This window comes from Capsicum annuum, chromosome 2 (assembly GCF_002878395.1).
Source record: "Capsicum annuum cultivar UCD-10X-F1 chromosome 2, UCD10Xv1.1, whole genome shotgun sequence".
Lineage (NCBI taxonomy): Eukaryota > Viridiplantae > Streptophyta > Magnoliopsida > Solanales > Solanaceae > Capsicum > Capsicum annuum.
In genome coordinates this window covers 87688075-87697257 of record NC_061112.1, presented here as the reverse complement: position 1 = coordinate 87697257, position 9183 = coordinate 87688075, and positions in this window count along the sequence as shown.

Here is a 9183-nt window from a genome sequence, read left to right as displayed (position 1 = left end):
GTAGGCGATCATTCGAATTGATCTGCTACTAAATACTAATTGTAGTAGTTCGCTCGTTTCAAAATAATTTATCCTAATTGACTTGACATTTTTTTTAAAAGAAATTTATTAGAAATTTATTTTATTAAATTATATATTTTTAAAATATAAATTTGAGTGTATATACATTTAATATAGTCATTTACTGATAGAAGTAATATTTAAAAAATATAATAAAATTATTTTAATTTATAAATAAAATCATTAAATTAAAATAAATATTTTTAATAAAAGTATCAACTAAAATAAAATAGAGAAAGTAATTTATTTAGAGATTTTTGTTTTCGGAAATTATTGAAGCGACCGGATTTTGATCATTTGACTCCAAGTTAGGGGTGTCAAGTGGGCCGGCTCGATCCAGCCCAACCCGACCCTTGTAACTAACCCGGCCCAATTTGATCCGGCCCAGTAAGTCCTAGGACTTTAGGGTTTCGGGTCCCGGGTCCAGGGTCGGTTATTTTTTTAAAATGGGTTCGGATCAAGTCCGGTCCAGGCCCGCCGGTTAACCGGCCCAGCCCAGATACCTTTTTTTTCTAAAAACAAAAAAAAAAGATTTTGGGTCAAACTAGCAGTTGGCCCAACGGCTATGTAGCCGTTTTTGGGTCCAAATGGCTAGTTTGGGCCCATTTATTAAAAAAAAAAAATTAAATTTAAAAAATATTTTTTAATCCCAAAAAAATTCTATAAATACCCTACAACTTCAATTCATTTTTCACACAATTTTTCACTCTCTCAAATCTCATTCTCTCTCAAATCTCAATTCTCAATTCTCAAATATTCAATATATTTAATTTCTGAAAGTGTTCACTTTAATTTTTTAATTTTTCGTTTACAAAGTACGAGCGGAAGTTTCTAAAGTCGCAACCTTCGGATACTTTCAAAATTTCGTATTGTCGTTCCATCTCTTACGTTTAATTTTTATTTATTGTATTAATTGTTTAATATTTAATTTTATTATATTTGTGTATTTTGAATATTTTTAGTTTAATTTAATTTATATTATAGATAAATTAAGAAACCTCGCTACTAAAGGTGTTAAAATTTTTTATCCCGGAAGCGGTAGTGGTAGTAAAAAGCGAATTACTAGCGGTAGAGGTAGTTCAAGTAGTAGATATACCAGTGTGCCTTCGCCTCCGGTACCGCTTGCTACACCTTTTGAGGAAGAAATAGGTGTAGGTGCTCACGATATCGATTATGTAGAAGCTCAGGAAAATTACGGTATAGAAGAAGAAAATGAAGTAGATGCGGTTAATTTAGACGAAGATAATGAAAATATTGCTGAGACACCCGCAGTAGGAGATGCTAACGTTAGATCTGAATCGGTTAATCTCCCTCACCGTCCTCCCAGTGCCCCAAGACCACGTAAAAGAACTAGTATTGCATGACAATTTTTTGAACATATATCAGATATTGAAGTGCAATGCAATATTTGTCAACAGATATATAAGCATAGAAATGGAGGCAAGCAAGGGGGTACGGGTACGTTAATGAGACATATAGCTGAAGATCACAAAAAAGAGTTAAATATTGTACAAGGTGGTAGGGATGTTGGTGGGCCAAAGCAAACTAGAATGGACCCAGCAACCGGTCACGTAGCGAAGAAGTATAATAAATTGAGGGACGGGAAGAAATAGCTAAAATGGTAGTTGTGGGTTTTTTGCCTTTTAGTTTTCCTTCTTCTGATGCCTTTATTCATTATATACAAGCAATTTATAATCCTATGTTTAACGGTATTCCTAGAACTACTTATCGGTCTGATATTTTTAGACTCCATTCACAATATTGTTTTTATTTATCAATATTGTTAAAAAATATTCAATGTAGATTGTCCCTAACGTCTGATCTTGATCGTGCTGTAAATAAAAATGATTATTTAATCATTACTTGTCATTGGATGGATAGTAATTTCGTGATGCAAAAACGTATTCTTGTTTTTTTATATGATGAAGATCGTAAATATACTGGACAATTTATTGCTGATTCTATTGTTAAAATTTTCGGATATTATGGTATGAAAAATAAAATTTTATGTATTGCTTTTGATAATGCTTCTAACAACAAGACTGCTATAACAAAAATAAAATCTACGCTATCTCCGCCCTTGCCTGAAATTTTTCATATTAAGTGTGCATGTCATATATATAATTAAATTGTAAAAGATGGTTTTGAGTTTTTTGAGTTTTATATTGAAAAAATTCATCTTGCCGTTGGTTTTATTCAAGGAAATAATCGTAGATCGAGAATTAGAGAATTTAAAGTTAAATGTCAAGAAAATGGACTTACACCGATTTTGATGCCTGAGGAAATTGATACTAGATGAAATTCTACGTATGAATTTTTAAAAACTTGTTATAAATATAGAATTTCTATTACACTAGCTTTTAACCAACATTGCGGTTCATTTGCTGATTCTGCTGATTGCATGCTACATAATTCTGATTGGGTTGTAATTAATGATCTTGTTAAGTTTTTAGAAAAATTTTATGTAGCTACGGTTGAATTTTTCGGTGCTTATTATCCTACTGTTTGTAATATTTTGGCATATATAGCCGATATTTTTGGTTTGCTCAAAAAATATAAAAATAAAGAAGGTTATAAAGAAGCTGTTGGCGCATGTTTACGAAATTTAAAAAATATTTTTTTTCGATTCCCCCTATTTACTTGGTTGGTGCTATGCTAAATCCGTGCATGAAATATAATAATATGTGTCACTTTAGTACTCTTATTTATACTAACTTAGAAATAAATACTAACCATGATTCTGAATAAGTACAACCTAATTTGTGGACGGCTACGGCTGATGCAAAGGATTACATAGAAAAATTATATAATCACTATGCTGATTTATTTGATTTAGCCGTACCTACAAATATCACTCCAACTATCGCTCTTCATCCTCCCGAGAAGCCATAATTTTCTAAAAGGCCGGCACATAGTGGTTTTTCTGATTCGTTTTATGATTTAAATTGTTGGAACAGTGTTGATGAGAGAACTTACACCTCAACTTATCGGGAAGAGCTGAAATATTATCTTCGGACGGCATCAGAGGATCGTAGACGACGGATCAACACGTTGGAGTGGTGGAGGAGTAATGAAACACAATATCCTGTGCTTTCAAGATTAGCTAGAGATATCTTGAATGTTCCAATGTCAACCGTTGCATCAGAGAGCGCCTTTAGTCAGAGACGATAGCAGCTTGTAGACAACCGACACTCATTGGGAAGCAATGTAATGAATGTTCTAGTTTGCCTCAGAGATTGGATTAGAGCAGAAAGAAGAAACCAAGGAATGAAACCGGATCCAAGTGACGAGCTGAAACTTGAAGAAATTATGACTTCACGGGAGAACTCAGCAAAATCAAGTCCAATGCATGGTTTTGTCCTCGTTGACTTCGACTATCCTATGCAAATTCCCGTTAATATTAACATGAATGAGTTGGAAAAAATGAATTTGTAAGTTTCAATTTGTATGATATAGATTTTTATATTCTTAAGTACTTTTTATTGGGATGTATAGAGTGAAAATTGTGGATTTTGAAAGTGGGGAGATAATTATTCAATTTTTTTTATCCAAATAAATAATTTGAAGGCTAAATTGAAGTGGCAACGATGAAAATGGAGACTTTGAGAGATTCATTGAATGTAGTTAAGATTGAAAGAGACCATTTAAAGAAAAAAATGAATATTTTAGAGACAAGAAACTATTCCCAGGTGAACAAATCAAGGAACTTGGAAGAAAAATTATTGAAGATGAAGATGTTCTATATTGTTTCATTTGTTGTGCGAATTTACTGTTTCAATTTTCAAGTGATGAAGCCGAACAATGAAGTCTGAAAGTAATGAAGATGAAGCTACAATTAAATTAGGCTTTTCTATTTTTTAAATTTATTTTGAAGATTTGGCCTCTTTTTATGCTTGGTTGTATTAGTTGATTAGGCTTTGGGTTTTCACTAGTTCATCCAAGCAAATCAGATAGAATTGGATATTATAATGTATCAACTAATAAGATTTTCATTTTGGTGATTGTATGTCCTCCGACTGTAAAAGTTGTCTTTTAATTGATTTACTGTCCATAAGTAATAAAAACTTATGTTATCAATTAATCCTCAAGTAACATGAAATATATATGGGCTAGTGCTTGGTTTAAGCATGTATTTGCATACTTTAGCTTGCTATATGGTATGTAACCCTTTGTAGCCCAACCATATTATACTTATGTTCGGACTTATGTCTAACACATCCAGATTCCATACATGCTCACCAAAGTTGTATGTTCTGCAAACTTTTAGCCGAATAAATTATTGACCTTTGTGGTTTTCTTTGAGACTTAGCCAGGCATCCCAATAAGTAAAAGTAAGGTCAAAGAAAATCTTTGAAGGTTCCAAAGAGCAGTAAATTTATGTAAGAAATAAGCACATTAGTTTGAAAGGATATGCCTTTGATCACTTTGGAGATAGTTCAGCCCAAGTTGATCTTGAAAGCATCCATTCAAGACCAGGAAAAAAATTTGAGTGATAAAGAGCACCTGAAGTGTATGATACGAAGCATTTCAGTGAGATTAGAAAAGTGAAGCTCTATTTACTTTGCTAAAAAATCACTTACAAATATCAATACATTTCACTTTGCTAAAAAACCACTTGCAAATATTAATACATTCCAGAACATCAAGCAGAACAATGGGATTAACCTACATGAAGGATACATTTTTTATCAGCTCAACAATGACATATAAATTGGTTAAAAAAATTTAATCTTAGTTTTTCCTTTTGCAGTCCAAAATATTCATATTAAGCCTACAATCTAAGAAAGGACTATGGAGTCCTGAAAAGAGTATCGAGAATTTCTCTTATGACAATCTTAGACATAATATTTTTTTGTGGGTATGTACGAAAAAAAAGTCAATTATGAATGCTTTATATACATATACATAGAAAAAGAATTGGATCTTATTAGTTCAAGATCTTATTTCCTATTGCTGTTTTAGGACTTTCTAGGGAATAAAAAACAAAATGAAAGTATAACCATTCAATAGAACAGAAAAAAAGAAACCATCTTCTCTAAGTAGTGTGTTTAGGTTTATTTATTAAATTATGACCAATAAACTTTTCAATTGAAATGGGAAAAGAGTTCAAAATAAAAATCATAACAACGAATCCATAGGAAGAAAAAGGAAGAAAGATATAACTTACAAGGATCTTGGACAAACTGCCTTTCTCTATTGTCATTCCAAGAAGAAACAACTAGAATCGACCTGGGATGTTCACCACAAGGATGTAAGAACTGCTATATTTGGGACATCCAGAATAGGTATTTTGCAAACGTCATCCCCATATTTTAGACCAAGTTCCATTTTTGTTGGTTCGCTATCCTACTTAAAATATTTGGCCGACCAACTACAAAAAATGTTTATGCATACAAACCTTGAGAACATCTCCAATGAGACGTCGAAAACTGCAGAAAATGTTTATGCGTACAAACCTTGAGAACATCTCCAATGAGACGTCGAAAACTGCATCTACTTCAGAAACATTCGAAGTGGGAATGAATTCTTTTTTACTAGAAAGAATTTCAATCATGGGAATTACTCTAAGAAGATGCTGCAGAAATAACAAATGTATTAGCAATATTCACACAAGCTAAAGGAACAAAGGGATCAGGCATCCTAGAGCTAGCATTTTTTCGTTGCTCGTGCAATAGTATCACTTATTATTTGCTGCAATAATAATAATCTTAACAAGATCAAAATTTTCAAGCTGTCACGTAAATGCAAAACCAAAACTGAGTTTGAGATAAGAAAAAACTTGGTAAAGTTTGAATATAATGGATGAATGATAAGTGGTGAATTTACCACTCTTCCGCACTTGACATTTATGCACATTACTTTGTTTTGAATGAATAAGTAAGATATATTTGTGAGAAAATACACTAATATTCACTCTTTGCAGGTATAGTGTTGAAAAGATAGAAAGATGTGGAATGGAGTTTAAATTGATTGAAAAGGGAGCAGGAATGTTCAGTTGAAGACTTGGAGAAAAAAAGGCCTTAGGTACCACGGCCGCGGTCCGCTGACTGTGATCATGATAGTCAAGCAAAATTCAATCAACTGCAATCACGGAATTTAATCGTGATTGCATAACCGTGGCTGCTTCCAGAACCGCACGATCGCGGCTTAAAGGAAGAAATCATCCCAAGAAAAAATTTGGAAATGCATGTAGCTGATCCCAATTTTGACAAAAAGCCCCAAACCCTAGCATAATCACATCATTCCATCTTTCCCAATTTTTTAGGTTTAGCTTTTGTAGTTGTTAAGCCTCTATTTTCGGAGAAAAAAATATTGTATAATTTTTGGGTGAAGAATACATTGAAGACTTTCTAAGTGGAAGATTAGCTCACTTCCATTATTGATTTGTGGGAGTACCAAGTTTGAAGTAACATTCACTTAAGCTTCAATAGATCATTTCAATGAAGATTATGGGTATATCTATGCTTATTTATCCTATGTGTAGCTAGATCTCCCTCTTAGGATTATTTGTGAATAGGGATAAAAGAGAAAGTGAGTTGTTATTGATTACTTTTTATTTAGTATTTCATGTTTATGTATTTTATCATTGCTATGCTAACTTGGTTGGGATTTGATAGGTGAAAGCCCCAAATTTCCACATAGGTATGATGAGTGAAAGCTCCATGTTCTAGAAAACCCAATACCATTTTCGAAAAAAGGATTTTGGGTGAAGCTTAGGAATCTATATCATCCTTGAAAGAGGGATGTGGAGAACAAAGCAATGATAGACAATTGTGCATGTAGTTGGCTAAGTTTTCACTATCTTAGACATAAGGGTGAGTACTAGGTTGACTATGCCATGGATATTTTCCTAGAAATAGGGATGCTTAGATTTAAGTTGTGGTTACCAATTATTGAACACACTTATTAGGTATTTGAAAGAATCAGTGGGTGAAAGTTTGGTATTTTGTTGAAAGACTAGCATCAAAATCTATAACCAAACCTACCCATATTTGATTTACTAACTTGAAGTTGATTGCCAATACCCACACCACTCCCTTTGTAATGCATAATCCCAAGATTCGTGCATAATTGTTAAAACTTTAATTATTTGTAGCCTCAAGTTTATACTAGAAAAACTCAAAAAGAAACATCAGTGTAGATACCTATCCCCCTATTTTATCTTTTTATAACATTGGTTTGAATCGAACTCGTAGCTATTAATTCAAACTTATTTAATCGCCACTCACATTTTTCCTCGTGGATTTGACTCCGACTCCAAAGTTCAGTAAATATATTGACGACAACCGCCTTGTATTTAAATTGATGTGTAAGTTGAGCGTTATCAAAAATGGCGTTGTTACTAGGGAATAATTTGGCGTATTGAGTTAGTTTGGAATTTTAGCTTGCTTGCTTTAATTTAAACTAGTAAATATTTATTTGTTATTTTCTTTTCCTTCTTGTCTTAGGTAGATTTTTATTTTTGATCATTTGTTACTATGGCATCTTGGAATGAATGTGAGTTTGGTGGTTGAAAATCCTATCGTGACAATCCATGTCCATATTATCATGGATCCCATTTTTGGCAAGATTGTAGATATGCTCCCCGGAGAGAGATATGTGCACCATCTCGATCTTATAGGGAGCATGTATGTTATTTGTGTGGTGGTCAAGATGGATATGAGAGTGATTTTCCAAATGCCCCCTCCCCCCGTTATACTAGCTCGGTTGCTAGTTCTTCTCATGATTTTGACAGGTTTATGAGAAAGAAAGGGAAGAACAAAGCGCGAAAACTATTGGTGTTGAAGAAATGCTTAAACTTATCTTGGATCGATTAAAATCAATGACGGATAATGTGTTTCTCATAAATAAATCCAATAAAGACTTCAACTCAATCCAAGAACGAAGCACCAAAAATAAATATAGTAAAGCAAGCCATCAACATATCTTAGAAAGAGTGGAATCAACAAAATATAACATTCATGATATACATCAAGAAATGGGGGCATATAATAAGGAAAGTAAGAGGATGAAATAGATGGTCATGGAGGTCAATCATGCAAACACTACGACTATGTCGACTCCTCTAAATGAGCTTAACATTAAAGAATGCTAGATGATTTCCCAACCAACCGAGCACAATATGGTTGTGGATGCCAAAATAAAGAAAATGGCGCTAGAGTCAAGAAAAGAATCCAAGAAAATTTCTTATGAAGACTCTAGTCCATTTTGGGGGTGAGAGAGATAAGATGGATGAAATTTCAGAATTAAGGGAAGGACCCCATTCTAACTATTTTTCAACTTTATGATTGGTGGATTTGACGAAAGTCTATCTACCCGAGCAAATGATAAATTTTAAAGAGAAGGAACTCCATCCTTATATTTTGGAGTTTGATATTCCAAAAGAGCATAGGGAGCCCCACACTCGAAGGCCAAGGATCACAATGTCTGATGTTCAACTAGTGTCCTATTCCTACCTTTGCCCAAGGATCCTAATTGAAAGATTGATGTTAAGTTGGGTAAAAGATTCAAGTCTTCGAAGTGGCAAGATAGAACATATTTCTTCATGCCCTTGCATTTGCCAAATGTACCTAATTGATCAAAAATTGGATAGAAATTCAAATCCTCTAAGTGGAGACATAAATAATGATTAAAGAGGCATCGTGCCATGATGTTAAATCAAGAGCTTTATGGGAGGCAACCCATTGTTTTATGCATGCTTCATATTCTTTTGAATAAGTCACATAATTTTGATGTTTTGTATATGCTTTGGACAGAATTGGAAGACAAAAATAAGGGACAAACAAAGTTTGAGAAATGTGATAGCCCTACAGAAAATAGGGCAAACCAGGGAAGGAAAATGCCTCAAGTACCGCAATCGCAGCTCGAGGAACGCGATCGCGACATATATGCCACGAACACGACAATCTCTCTAGTCTGCACCTTAGTTATCACTGTGGTTTCAGGGAGACCTTTAACCCTTCTTATACTATTGTGTTATGTAGTAAGGTCACTACAAGTCCTTTAGTTGGGGGTGTGGCCCTACCCTTGTATGTATTCATTAGTTTACAATACTTGAACTGTAATACCCCATATTTCCCTAGCATAATCTAAGTCCCAATAAATGAGTATTCATTTACAAAA